This window comes from Mustela nivalis, assembly GCF_964662115.1.
Source record: "Mustela nivalis genome assembly, chromosome: 16".
NCBI classification, from domain to species: Eukaryota; Metazoa; Chordata; class Mammalia; order Carnivora; family Mustelidae; genus Mustela; species Mustela nivalis.
The window spans coordinates 57,112,121-57,127,726 of NC_139035.1; positions in this window are offsets into that span (position 1 = coordinate 57,112,121).

Sequence of the window (15,606 nt, forward strand, 5' to 3'; positions counted from 1 at the left end):
AGGGGGCAAGATCAAATGCTCATGTGTCCCCAAATGCCTTCTGAGGAATGAGTCTGTCTTGATTCACTTATTCTCTGCAAATGTCAAGAAAAAGGGATTAATAGAAATGTCTACCATACCACAGGTTCTTACTGTATGTTCCTCCCTTTAAGCAGCTCTGAGGTATTCAAAATGCAAGAAGAAAACAGCCTGGACCTGGGACAAAGACATGAGCTGGAATTCTGACTCCTTCCTTCCTATCATTCCGTATCAAATTTTCCTTCGTGGGCCAGACCCTGCTTTAGACCTGGAAATAGAACAATAAACAAAGCAAAGTTTCCACTCTCAAGTTGCTCACATGCTGGTAGGAAAAGAGAGAAAATAAACAAATGCAGAAATAAATAAATAAATGTCAGGTGATAATAAATACTATGAAAAAAATAAGGCAGGGTAAAGGGTAAAGAGAGATGAGGGCAGTGCTATTAGGAACAGGATGGCCAGGGAAGAGTTTGTTTAAATAGGGATGGGGATGAAGTGATAGATTCTAGGTAGGGTAGACATTGAAGGTGCAAAGACCCTGAGCTGAGCTGAGGCACATCAGGTATGTGTGGAGAATGGCACCGAGTCAGGAAACAAGAGAGAGATGGGGGAGGGGAAGTCGGAGTGGAGATGGGGATGACTGGGAAAGAGGGGGGTCAGGGAAAAGCAGATCATAGAGGGTCTTACAGGACGTAGTAATTACTTTGGATTTTTACTCTGGGGGATTTGTCAGTGAAGGATTTAAGCAGAGCAACGACACAATCTGCCTTATGTTTTTTTAAAGATTCACTCTAGACACAATATAAGAGCCAAGATTAGCAGTTAGGGAAATGCAAGAGACCAGGGTGGCTCCAACAGGGGACGCAGTCATGACGGCCATAAGATGGTTGCAACAGCCATGAAGGCATCAATGGCTGGGTCTTCCTTTGAAGGGAGCCGTGTCATAGCTGGGCTGCTTTCCCTGAGATGCTTAACCTCTCCTGGCTTCAGTTCCCTCATCAGTAACATGAAGATAACAGTACCAACCTCAGGAACGCGCTGGACAGATAAAATGCAACTGTCAGTAAGACGGGTTCTATCTGTTGTTGGTTTCCTTTGTTATCTGGGACAAAGTCTGAAACATTACGCAAAACTCTTTCGCTGAGATTCTCAGCCCAAAACATGAGATACAGCACCTTGTGTATAAATTTTACAGGCCCTACGAGGACCATGGCACATGAAAAATGATAAAATGATGAGCCAAGTGAGCAAGGAGGGAATCGTGAGAGTTTCATTCATGGAATAAAAACTGGAAATATTTGTGAAAATAGCTTAATGGTGATTATACGTAGTCAGTGACATAGCAGAGAATTTTCATTTGCTTTGTGCTTTTCTATGTTTTCCAAAACAACATAGTTGTGAATCTTTAAAAAAACATAAGGCAGATTGTGTCATTGCTCTGCTTAAATCCTTCACTGACAAAAAATCCAAAGGATATTTTAAGAGCATTTGCTCCTCTACCCATTTAGCAAGAAGGATTAGAATGTCTGAGAAAACAAGGGAGACAAATAAGTTATGATGAAATTATAAGGGAGGGAAGGGTTAAAAATGGGCATTTGGGGGCATAATTCTACACAGGACTCACCAAGTAATTATTGAATTTATGGAAGTCAAGTGAACAATCTCTGTCCTGCCCTAACTACGGACAGGATGAAAATGACAATGTTTAGGAATGTATGGTTGATGACAGGAAAGGGGACCACATAGGACAGCATTGCAGTGAAGCTATGCAACCCAATGAGCTCTGAAGAAGCCAGGCTTGGGCTTCAGTTGCCCTCTTTTAGGGAACAGAGCCAGGACATGCTTCTTTCTAGACCAAGGACCCCTGATGTGTGTGTGGAACCCATCCGCACTGGTGAGTCTCCAAGGGAGTACCAGCCTGAACTGCCTAGATCCCACTGGTCACACAGGCACAGTCCTGCCAACCACAGAGGCTTCCAGGTCAGACTGAGATCCGGGACGCATCATCAGTGTCACTATTCCCAAAAACAAATCTGACAAACTGGTACAAAACTCTCTGGGTGACTCCTTAGATATGTGGATACAAGGAACCACTCTTGGTCTGTCCCTTGCATGCTTTGGCTCCCTAGAGTCTCACTTCTTCTTGCTCTTGAAGGCAACATGGACCCCTGTGTTCCATCTGATTTCTCCCTCTGTGGAAATATTGGGATCCTTAGATCCTACACCGTTTAGGACAGGACTAAGAGAAGTGGCCTGCCTGTGAAATGTCTGGAAGGTAAGCCTTGCTGTTGCTACAGTGAACCACTTCATAGGTAAGTCTCACCAGTATGAGGCTGAAAGCCTCCACCTCCAAGGTTCTCAGCCTTGCCAAATATCTCATGTCGCCATCCTATCTTGGTATGAAGGCACTACAGAGATAGAGAGAGGAACCAACTATCCCACCACATAGATAAGGAAGAGTAGACTCCGAAGGTGTATGTGAACCGTCTCATCCCTGACTTACTGAAATCGAACTTATCAAAGCCTTTTCTCCTTCGTGAACTTTCCATGGCTAATCTAAATCAAATGCATGCATTTTACCATACATCAAAACATCTCTCTCTCTTTCCTGCTCATACGACACTCTGTGCAAATCATGGAAGGTGCCTCTTCCCCTCTGCTGATGACGTCCCACTGAGGCTCAAGTTCAGCCTCCATTCAGCTGTGGGCGTGAGGCCCTGCCACTGGGATAGCCTGACCACCGTATCTGAGGTCCCTCCATATGGTGGGATAATTCAGATGACTTCCAGCAGGCCAAAATTTCCACCTCAATATCTTGTCGACATTTTAAATTAGGTATTATCCTCTGGTTTAAACCTTTTTCCATTTTGTCTGTTCCCATCAGTGGCCCTCTCAGACACCTCTGCTCTCAGCTTTGGAATCAATATTTATTCTAGCTGGCTTGTCTTCATCCTCGCATCCAGGTTGACACCAAATCTCTCCAATTCTCTTTTGAAAAATAACTTAAGTATATTTTTTCCCTCCAACTACAACCCTCTGTTAGCCTGTGGATTTCATTCCTAGACTCCTGTAACAGATTCCCTGTCTGTTTTCTATTTTAGCCTCTTACACTTCCAGATCTTCCAACGCAGCAACAAGAATCATATTTCCTGGCCACCACTTTCAGTCATGTTAATCCCTTTCTCAGAATACTGCATCTGCTAAAAATAAAATAAAAAATAAAAAATTCCCAGGCTTTTATAATGCTTGACTAGTTTTAGCCCCACAAAAATGCCCTCAGTCATATAACACTTTGTAGGTTGGGTTGCCTGGCTGCAGAGCTGAGTCCAAGCTTACTGCTCAGTGTAGAGGGTGTTCCCTTGGGATCGACACCTGTGGAAGGGAGGGAGAGAGTGGGATTGAGCAGAAGGAGGTACAGGTCATGATCCAGACCCACAAACCTGGCAGGTTTAGCCAAGCCCACAGGGAGCTCCGGAGCCTTTCACTTATCCCACTCAGAGCTAAAATGGCTGAGCCTTTACACTCTTCCCTCTACCAGTCACTGCTCATGGACCACCTGAGGGAGGGGTAACCCCTGAAGGTGCTGAGAGCTAACGGCCATCTGCTGAAGATAACAGCTGGGGACACATCCTCCCAGAAAGAAGATTGAGTGCACATATCCACATCTGCCACAGTCTATCGTTTGTGCCACTTGATCCTCTTCTTTATATACATTCAGGGAGCAGTTTTCCCACTGATCTACCAAGTATCTCTTCCTGGGGAAAGCCAAGAAGAGGAGAGTCATTGGAGAGAAATGCAGCTCCTAATCCTATACCCCTCTTGGAGCGGCAACTGACGCTCATCATCTCTCTTCCCCATTGTCCAATCTCGAGTCTTCTGTCCCTGAGCAGCACTTCTGCTGGTATTACGGCTTATCCAGTAGCATGCGCCAGACCCTCATGTCTGAGGGACATGAGCCCTTACTCACTCTGCCCTCATCAGCTGAGGGTTGCTACCTTTGTCCAACTACCATCACAACTGGACAAGGTACACTGGGATGTCATATCATTCCTCCCTGCACTGCCTTCTCTGCTGAGCAGGACCAGCTACTTTGCCAACATGAATACTTTCCTTCTTATCTATTGGTCCCTGAAAACAAGAAACCCAAAGTGTTCAGCTAAGAGCTGTAGAATATACTCTCACTGTACCCCTGGCAGAAGTGTCCTCTTTGGAGGAAAAGGACTTCTCATCCTTCAGAACCCAGAAGTGTGGGGATGAAAGCACATCCTAGCCGGACTTTCCTTCTCTACTGAAATGCTAACTTGAGTGCACTGGCTGCCTGAGGTTTGTTCTACCCTGCAACCAAAATGTGTTTGCATTCTATTCATGATTTACCTCCCTCTGGGTGTTTCTACTTGAGGTTTCTCCATTTTAGGCTACCTTTCTACATTCTTCAATTCTTTAACACTTTTCCCCTCTCATTTATTATTTTAATGGAGTCTTGAGCAACATGGGTTGGAACTGTGTGGGTCCACTTATATGCTGACTTTTTTTTTAATGTAAATACAGTATAGTATTGTAACTATTTTGTCTCTCTTAAGATTTTCTTAATACCCTTTTCTTTAGCTTACCTTAAGAATACTGTATGCAATACATATAACATTCAAAATAAGTGTTAATTTGTTGTTTGTATTATTGGTAAGCTTCTGGTCAATGGTAGGCTCTCAGTAGTTAAGTTGATGGGGGGTCAAAAGTTATATATAGATTTTCAACTGCAGGGATGCAGGGTTTGGTGCCCCAACTCCTATGTTGTCCAAGGGCCAACTATATTGCTATTGCTATATGAATGTTTTAAAGGGATTTTTTTTGGAAGACCATCATCTTAAATAAGTACTGCTAATTTGATACCAGGAAAATGTTTTGGTGAGATATTTTACCTAGACTTATCAGTCAACTTAACTGAACTAGTCAGTTACCTTTGACCAGACTTTGGAGAAAAATAATGTCCTTTCAATATGAGACCTTTAGTTGATGCAGGACTGAAGTATTCCCCTGATAAATAGGTCCTTAGAAATGTATTCAGTGAACAAAAATCTATGTAAGTGAGCACAGATCCTGGAAATGCCATCGTTATCACCTGTGACTGTATCCCATCCTTGGTACTGAATGCAAGGTCTTCTTAGAGTTCAGTAAATACAACATGAGACTTGTAAAGAGCTATCTAGAATTCCTTGAGTGGCTTAACTCAGAGATACTAGGTTTTAGCTGCAATATAAAAGAAAAAGAAAAAAACCACTCAGAAGTGAAAGAGAAGTTGAGTGCTTTTGAGTCCTTTAAGAATCACTGAGGAGACACATTAAGTAAATGTTTCAGGATTTCTTATCCTGTTTAATTCATTCATTGACTAATTACTGAAGGCCTTTCTTGTGGCAGGCACTATTTTAAGTGCTAAGAATACAACAGTGATCAAAACAGATAAAAATCCTGATTTCACGGAGCTGATATTTTAATTCTGGAAGACACAATAAGAAATTAAAATAAGCATTAGATGTTAGAGGTAATGAATGCGATGTAGAAAATTTAAAACAGAGACTAAAGAATGGGGGAGGTTGTAATTTTAAATAGGGTGATCACGGAGAAAGGGACATTTGAGAAAATACCTGGGAGAGTTCATGGAGCATGTCAAAAGGAAAAAGAAGAAGAAGAAGGAGGAGGAGGAGGAGGAGGAGGAGGAGGAGGAGGAGGAAGAGGAGAAGAAGAAGAAGAAGAAGGAGAAGGAGAAGGAGAAGGAGAAGGAGAAGAAGAAAAGAAAAAGAAAAGGGGAAAAAAAGGAAGGAAAGAAAGAAAGAAAGAAAAATCTGAAGGAAAACCAATCCAGGCAGACAGGACAGCAAATGGAGAAGCACTGAATGGGGAAAGCACCTGGCTTGTCCTGTCAAAAGCAACATGGAAGTCAACATGGCTGGAGCAGAGTGAGTGACAGAGAAAGTATTAGGAGAGATTAGCATAAAGTCTGGGCAGTTGCTAGGGGTCTGAAGAGGTACTGTCTTGTGAACCATTATCAGACTTGGCCTTTTACTCCTAGTGATGTGGGAGCTCTTCAAGGCTTTTGAGTGGCAGATAGCTTGTTCTGACTTGTGTGCGGCAAGGACTACTCTGGCTGGTGTGCAGAGTACAGACAAAAGTAGGGAGACCAGTTAGGAGGCTATCAACCAAGTGAGCGGTGAGGTGGCTTGGAGCAGGTGTTTGCAGTGAGGCTGATGAGAGGTGATCAGATTCTGGATACATTTTGAAGGTAGAGACAAAGAGTATTTAGTAGACAGATTTTTATTTCGATAGTTTCAACACATGATATGAGAGTAAGAGGGAGTCAGAAATGACTCCAGGATTTTTGGCCTGAGCATCTAGGAGGATGGAATTGCCATTTACTGAGATGGAAAACTGAAGAAAGATGAAGGGGGGAGGATCAGAAGCTGAGCTTTGGACACATTATGTGTGAAATGTGTTAATCTTAAAAATAAAACTGTCCATTTATTTTACCAGCCCCCACAAAGAAAAGGTTGGTGGGGGGTATTCAGAAATATCAGGGAACTGCAATTCAAGAAAAACAAACTATAGCAAAACCACAGATGGTCCAGAAAACAAAGTAGAGAAATTCCCTTTTATAGAGGAAAGGAGGGATTTAGGGGGGCTGCTATAAACTAAACACCCATTGGAGCAAACTGGGAGTTGAAAGTATAGTAGCCTTTCATTGGCTGAGCTTTGACTGTCTTTCATTGGCTGGGCTGTTGCCAGGATCAGAAGAAATCTTCCTCCAGCAAGGTCCATTCCTTTGGGTCTGCAATTGACAACCAGCGGTGGATGTGAGAGCTTCCCCTTGCTGGTCTCAAAACTCAATGAGGTTTATTTTTATTAATTTGCACTGATGCATAATGGACATCCAGGTGGCAAGATAAATTTAAGAATTGATTTCAGGGGAGAAATTCTGAGCTGATTTTTTAAGTTTGTACTGGATCCTAACATTTCTTTATTCTAAGCCTTCCAGTTAGTTCCCAGATATAAATGAGGGAATTGTCATTGTAGGGATGATTTTTTTTTGTAGGGATGATTTTTTTTTTGTAGGGATGATTTTTAAAGCTATGATAAAAAGAAGAGATTTCCAAGGGGATGAGAGTACCTAAAAATAGAAAGAAGGTCCAAAGATGGGACCTTGGGTGACTCCAACATAATGTCTTTTTAACCCTTCCTACCGGAAACTGAAAATACTGCCAGAGAGGGGGCCCAAGCCATCTGAGGTTCACAATATTCTTGAAGGTCTGAGGAAACGGGCCATTTCCAGCATTGCTGTCCATGTTGCTAGTATTATGCAATGCTGTGGGAGATGTCTACTGTCCTAGGTGGGGGTTGAGGATTGGACGAAGCACAATGAGAAGCTGTTAAATTAAGGGATGTAATACTGATGGGACAATCTAAAGATCTTAGCCAAAGAGCATTAATGCTTCATCCTAGAGAGCCAGAATTTTCCTTTGAAATTAGCATGAACTACAGCTAGTTGCAGAGATATTGAATTAGGTGCTGCCTAGTGAAAAGAAAATATAAGGATCTGCTTGACCATTACATTCCTGCCCCATGTTCCTGAGAGCAGAACGTGACAGCTTTGACCATTGGGAAAGGAAATAAGCCAGTAACTGAAATGAATCAAGTTGCTTGGGACCTAAGATAATCAAACACAACTTGTCTATGTGTAAAACATTTACCTTGCCAATTTGGACATTTTATTGAAAAATCACCCAAAGCCTCTGGAGCCATTGTGCTAAGCTTCTTATCTCAAGACAATGGTATGCTGTGGGAATAGGCTCCAGATTTTTGTGGAGCTGAGGCTTATACAGTTTGGGGTGACGGGGAGTGGGGGGCAATTTTAAGAAAAAGAATGCAAAACCAAGTATAGGGTCTTAGAAGAGACCTATGCAACTTGAAGGCCCTAAAGCTATAGTTTCATGAACTTTACAAAAGAAAGCCCATCTCTGATCCTCAAACCAGATGACAGAAACCCTGGGAGCAATAACTGGGTTGCTTAATCTGTTTTGTGATCGAGTTTATCATAGAAATGTCAAGAAACATTTGGAGTTAGCAAGCATAATGGGGAAACTTCATCTTGGTTTCTATTTCCCACTCAAAGTCACTCAAATCAAAGGAAACATATTAAAATCACGTAGATGAAAGGAGAGAGAGTAAATATTCTCGTTTCTTGGGACGCAATGGAGGAGACCCACCTCAACAACCATAACACATCCCACAGTCTGCACAATCTAGCTGCACTTCACTGAGGCTGGTGCACTGTGGTCTGAACCAAAGCACCAGTGATAATATCAGACAGGAATTTGGAGAGTCCTACTGAGCAGCAAGTCCAAGGAACATGCTATCAATATGTACTGGCAAGTGACACTGTTACTCCCACACGGATCCTAAAAGGCATGATTACTTATATAATGCTCAGTTGTGGTTTCAGAATTTGTAGGAACAGAACTGAGGACTTTGAAGAGTTTGTGCACATTTGTAGGGCAAACTGAATGACTAGAAAAAGTTATTCCCATCGAACTGGTGGGAAGGATGAAAACATTGCTGCATAATAGACAGCATTATTGCAAACAAAATGTTCCACTGTACCCCCAACCTGCCAGAGGGATAAGACATTTTGTCATCACTGGAGTATGATAATGAGTCAAAAATGCATGTATCAGTCTAATTGTGAAGAGTAAGTCATGAGTACTTATCCAGCTGAGTAAAACTCACTTATTTTCTCCTAAGACAGGAACTAGAATTAAATATAAGACCCAAATCTCAGCTCATGAAGATACTTACCAGTACTATGTCTAAACACCTTGTGTGCCTTACAACCATTTCAGTGATATGTCTCTGAATAACTAAGATTTTAATGTTTTGCAGTCTTAAAGTATATATAGATATGTGTATGTTCTCTTATTCCATCCTTACAGAAACTAAAAGAAAATATCTTATCATCACCCTATTTAAAAATTATTTATCCATTTGACAAGTATTTACTGGGTATTCATTATGTGCTTAGAATAGTGATCAAGACAGGCAACATTCATTTTACGGAACGAACCCTCTAGTAAGGAAAAAATAATATTTTAAAAAATAATAAAATTTCAGATGGCAAGATTCCCATGAAGAAAATAAAACAGGGCAAGAGTACTGAGAGAGACCAAGGCATGTCCCTTTTAAACAGGGTGAGGAAAGCCTTTTCAAGATGGTAGCACTTGAGCTAGCCACAGAGCTTATGTACTAAGATGTCAGGCCTATGGAAATGGAGTAAGAGCATCCCCTGAGAAAGAAATAAGTTTAACTAGTTTCTAGTTGTGGATGACTACAGTGGAATGAGTAAGGTATGGAAGGAAAGAAGGGTCAGCTGTGCCTGGAAACAAGGGTACACAGGAGCGAGGAGCCATGCCCTTCCCAGGGAGCGAGGAAGGGCATGGAGTAAGGTTTGTAAGGTATTCCAATGCAATGGGCAGGAACTGGAGGGTTGGAGTAGGGGAGTGCTATAATCCAATGCACACTTAAAGAATCAATCTGGTATTCAGCCAAGAAGAGGGGGAAACAAAAGTAGTCATTTAGAGGCTAATTATCTAAGCAAGAGATTTTGGTGCTTTGTATTTAGACAGGTAGAGAGGTGTTCACATCCATTTGAGAGTAGAGCCAACAGGGGTGGCTCAGTTGGTTAAGTGTCTGACTCTTGGTTTTGGCTCAGGTCACAATCTCAGGGTTGTGAGACCGAGTCCCCACAGGGTCATGAGAATGAGCCCCATATCGGGCTCCCCACTCAGTGCAGAATGTGTTTGAGGTTCTCTCTCCCTCCACTCCTACCCCTCCAACTCATGCTCAGCTGTGCGCTCTCTCTCTCTCTCTCTCTCTCTTAATTAAGTAAATAAATCTTTTAAAAAAAAAAAAGGAAAGGAAAGTATAACTGACAGGACTTAATGCTAAATAGGAGGTAAGGGATGAGAGACAATGAGACATGATAGATAATCCCTAGGATTTCTACCTGAAAGGTTCAATGCTATTTCCTGAAATAGAAACTGAAGCCCATTAAAATGAAAATATATATGATTCTATCACCACATTTTAAGTAACAGAGCCAAGATTCAAGTTTAGGTTTTTCTGGTGCTCCAATACTCTAGGACTGGCAAATTAAGTCTACTAACTTGTTCACTTATTTAAACCTCCTCCCCCTTTAACCTATGAACTCCTTTGTAACCAGGATCTGGTAATATCTGATATCTAACCATAGCAGTCAACAGCACATTAGTGATTTTTTGATAGTGAGGACATTTGTAAGAAGATATGACAGGTCTATCAGCCCCCCATGTCTCCCACCATCCTTGGCTGACTCACCAATCTGATTCTTTCAGAAGTCTTTATGTGCTTCCCATCTTGTTGGCTTCAGATTCTGCAATGAAGTAATAATCTTATTTGGGAGCCCAGCAAACATTCTCCTCCTAAAAATGTTGTATGGGTGCAATTGCAAACATATGTTCATGGAGATAAAAACACATGCTAGTTATTGTCGTACAGGAAAAATTGTCTTGATGGAATCAACAAGAGCCTCTTCATTTAAGAAAACCAAATATAAGATCTCATCAGCTATCTTATAACATTCTGTATTTAATTATTAGCTGAAAACTCTAAACTCAGTACTGGTTTCTTATAATTTTTTTAGAAACCTACAGTTTCCAATATCAGTGCAATTCTCAGTCAATCTTGGCATGATTTTGATCTTCTCATAAATCATTATGAGGCACCAAGTTCCACATACTTACCAATCATCCTTCAAGAAAATATTTAAACTTGACACATCAGAGCTTTGATTAACCCAACCACTGTGATGTTACTCAATTGGTTTTTCTGTCTCGGGTCTTCAACATCTTTTTCAGAAAATCACAGGAAATTTTTCTTCACACTTCAGGTAATCCTCTTACTTTGTGTGTAATAATAAGCCTTGAGGCCCTCCTCAAAGTTATCTTGGACTAATTTACCCAAAAAATAATTAGTTACCAGCTTGCCTCTTTCAATGACAAGATAAAATTCAAATTGCATTATTCCATCAATTTCAGTTTTTCTAAGTACCCTTTAGAGAAATGTCAAAAGTCTAGGAGTCAGGGAGTTAGAACAGGAAACAAATTCCCCCTGGCATTTATTCTTGCAACATTGAACTGTGCCCGGAGTATCTACTTCAATCTGAGGAATTTGGCATTCCTGATAAATAAGGGGAAAATTTTCTGATAAGGCCCATGAAAACCGAGATTTTTCTCACTCAAGATACTGATCAACTTAAAACACTTTGGCTCAACTCCCTTTCTGATAAATACCATGACCTTACCATGTGATTAAGAAGGTCACTGATACATTTTTTTTTTTAACTGTTCACTGAGACTTCCCTAAGTGAGGATATCTTTAGATATCCTCAGTGAAACTTTTTGGAAAGTTACTTAGGGGTCTTTTGGGTAACATTAGGTGTGGCAATGTTCTTCATTCTTATGATTTTATCCCCTCAAAATGAGGAGAAAACAAATTTTGCCCTACCCACTAAATTTGAAAACCGAATTCTTTCCCTAACCACTAAAGCCATGGTCTCTGAAAAACACATCCTACTAGTTTAGGGGAGGAGAGGGGATGATGACAAGCAGAGGAGGAATGATGTTTGTATATCACATTAAAATATTCCAAGTGATTGTTGATGTATTGGGGAATAAATGGATTGGAACTCCCAAAACTAGTAAGGGAAATGGAAGAAGGAAACACCGATCATTCTGAATAGATCTAAGCATTTTGGGAGCATGTTTAGGAACTACCACTTCTGAATGGGATCGAATGAATAACTGGTACCAGATTTGTCCCCCAGCTGTAAGCGATCAGGAAACTGAAGATATGAAGCAAGTGTTTGGGGACCTTGAAAAACAGACCCAGCACAGCACTGCGAGTTCTGACAACAGGGAAAGAAATGAGGTACCTCCAAGGATCAACATAGCTTTCCAGCTTGAGGCAGCTACTCCCCAGACAGCAACAGAAGGAGGAGGAACCGTAGCAAAGCACAGCCATCTTGCTGAATTTAGGAGAGAGACATCAGAGTTCAAGGACGCCAAGAGAGCTGAAATGTGAGGGGCAGAATACCAGAGAAAAAGAACTCTGGAAATATGTCTAGAATTTACCTTGAGTCCTTTGTAAAATATCTACCATACACAGAGAAGGTGAAACTCTAAGAAACCATGTTTCTGTGCTCTGTGAACCAGAAGTTGAGTTGTGACCAGCTACAATGGAGAGACTTTGCTGACCACACCCAGTATTTACCAGAGCCTCCTGAGGGAGCCTGCTTTCAGAGGAGAATTATATTAGCCCTATAGGAAATCAGGCTTTAGACTCTGAGAAAGCTTCAGATCAAGCCTCACAAGGACCAGGTTGAACTGCAAGTTACTTATCTCTCTGCCAAACAAGATTCAACTTTCTAAAGAAAGACTGATAAATCCAGATGTTCGACGGGATCCCATGTCCATATCTAGCATCGTAACAAAAATTATTTGAGAAAAGAAGCAGGAAAATATGACCCATAACCGGAAGGAAATAAGTCGGTGCAAACAGGTACACAGCAACAGAGTTCATGAAATTCGCGGACAAGAACTTTAAAACAGCTATCCCAGAAATGCACAATTGTAGGGAAATTATGAACATAAGGAAGATAGAAATGGATCACACACAGAAAGGAAAAGTTGACTCATTGAAAAAAATCATCAAAACTGACAAATCTTTAGCAAGATTGAAAAAAAAAGGGGGCGAGAAAGAAGATATAAAGTACTAGTATCAGGAAGGGGGAAAGAGGCTATCGCTACAGACACTGAAGACATCTAAAGGAAAATACAATGAATGTGAAAATAAATTTTTTTCCATAATTCCATAGGATTGAACATTGCTCAGCAATAAAAAGTAACAACACAATAACACATTACAGACACAACAACATGGCTGAATCTGGAAAACACGCTGAATTGAAGCAGCAATACACAAAGAATCCGCCCTGAATAAATCTATTGATATAAAATTCGAGATCAGGCAAAACTAATCTATAGTGAGAGAAGATCGAGATCAGGCAAAACTAATCTATAGTGAGAGAAGATCGGTACTTGCTTCACGTTAGGTGGGATACAGGTGGGGTCTGACCACAAAGAGACCCAAGGGAAATGCAGAGGGACAGCAATGTACTGTTGCCAGGATTATGGTGGTGTTGGCCACATAGAGAATAGTCGTTGAGGGGCGCCTGGGTGGTTCAGTGGAATAAGCCGCTGCCTTCGGCTCAGGTCATGATCTCAGGGTCCTGGGATCGAGCCCCGCATCGGGCTCTCTGCTCAGCGGGGAGCCTGCTTCCTCCTCTCCCTCTCTGCCTGCCTCTCTGCCTACTTGTGATCTCTCTCTGTCAAATAAAATAAATAAAATCTTTAAAAAAAAAAAAAAAAGAACAGAGAATAGTCGTTGAAACTCCAACCGGAACATGTAAATATGAAAATTTTACCTCAATAAGTTTCATGAAAAATAAAAGCCAAGACATTCAACAACTATATATAGCTACTAACGTTGTTGCAAAGCCAAGCAAATTTTTTTAAGATTCGTATGTCAGAGCAACAAAAGGTTAATTTTAAGAGTATGCTGTACCTGATTCTCCACCTGACTTTGTCTGTAGAAAATAAGACATAAATCCAGAATCATGTAAATGTGACCTCATTTACAAAGTTCATCCTGCAGAAAGGAAGGAGGGGTGCTCACCAGCCAGTGGCCGGGATTACCGGTTCTTTAATTTGTGAAAATTACAGGTTTGCTCTCATTCAAGAGTTCAAATTGAGACCCTTCCAAGAATGTGTGTGTGTGTGGTCAAGAGGAGAAGGGGTTCTCCTCAAGCCAGGTACCAAGGCGAGATCTCCTGATTCTCAGCAGGGGTAGGAGGAGAGCAGAGTCGTAGTCCCAAGGCAGGAAGCTTCAGGAAGGCTATTCTGAAAAGCAGATCGATAACACACCTCAACAAGCTGAGAGCATTTGTCCATAAAAAACAAAGATCAAGACAAAAACAGGCACCCTGTCCAGCAAGAGGTATAAGACATTGACAATCCCTTTCCTGAGACTTTACCTTTCTTGGTAAGCACAGGCATACAGCACTATCTTATTATGGAGGGGACAATTGCCTACTTTTTTGGTGGGTCTGAGGCCATCAACCCACACATTATGGTCAAAAACATTTTCAGTAACCCATTTTTGTTTTCCTGAAGAGAAAAGGCAGGAAAGAAGCATTACAGAACAGAAACAACATGACAAAAAGAAAACAGTACAAAATGTTAAAACTGGTTGACTTTCAATGCCAAAAATATGGATATATTTTCACGAACTTTCTGTATTTCCAGATATTGTCTTGTAAGTGTTACTTTCGCAATGGAAAAAAATAGTAAACATGTCATTATGGTCTGCATTTATTGGTAATGAAAAAAAAATTTCAGGGACAACAAATTGTTCTGTAGCACCCTCCTAGCTTCTATAAATTTCTGTTACCTTTGTAAGAAAATTGCTGCATATTCTAGTCTTTTCTATTAATACCCAAAATGGGCCTTCCTATACCACAAACAATTTTACCCCTGTTGGTTCTTTTTTTCCACTGCGTGTGTCCAATACGTCAATGTTCCCTCCTACACCCTGCAAGCCACAAACCACGCACGGCCACCTGGGGAAAGCAGAAGGAGTCTCCTCTGATTTTGTCCACCTAGGGAATGAATTCGTTGTACTTCATCACAGACTAGTTCGGAAGCTAGTTGGTTCCAAGCATTAACAGATGAGGTGTTTTTAGTCAAATGATGGTAGGGAGTACAATGGAAGAATTAAATACAATTATAGAAATGCCTCCCCTTTCCAGATTAGGATTATTTTTGAAACCGGAGACAATTTACAATGGTACGTGATTATCACACAAAGGCTCCATGGGCAGGCTTTGGCTGGCTAGAAAAGGTTTCTCTAGATCTCTTTACATCTTCTTAAAGATGAACGAGCGTCAACAAATGCCGATATGCTACCGTGCCAGAATTCCGACGTGTTCCACAGTAGAAGTTGGGTTTGGGGTTTGAAACTATTTTTGTCCTTCCTCTCTCCATAGATCATGATGGCAAACTTGTCAAAGGTGTAGCTGGTTTCTGGATTTAGGCCATCCTGTGATGGCTCGTGAGCCATCTCCATGATTGGTAGAACCATCTAATTTCTTTAAAACAACTCTCAAAAACATCTTTTAAACCCTGTTGGCGAGCCCTCTGCTTATTTCTTAGCTCAGAGAAGGTAAAGTGCCTGTTCGGGAGTGAAGAACCAGGCACACCCTCTGATTTGGGTCATTTTTCTCATGTTAATGCACTGGGGCCATACCACCGACCACTAGAATCCAGATGCTACAAGATTCTACTCTCAGCCGCATTCCAAGAAGACCCTGTGCGGGGGGGTTGGGTGGGGGTGTCTTTTTAGTGCGTATTTTATGTTATCTCTGATTCCATGCCAGATAGCAAGGGGGAATGC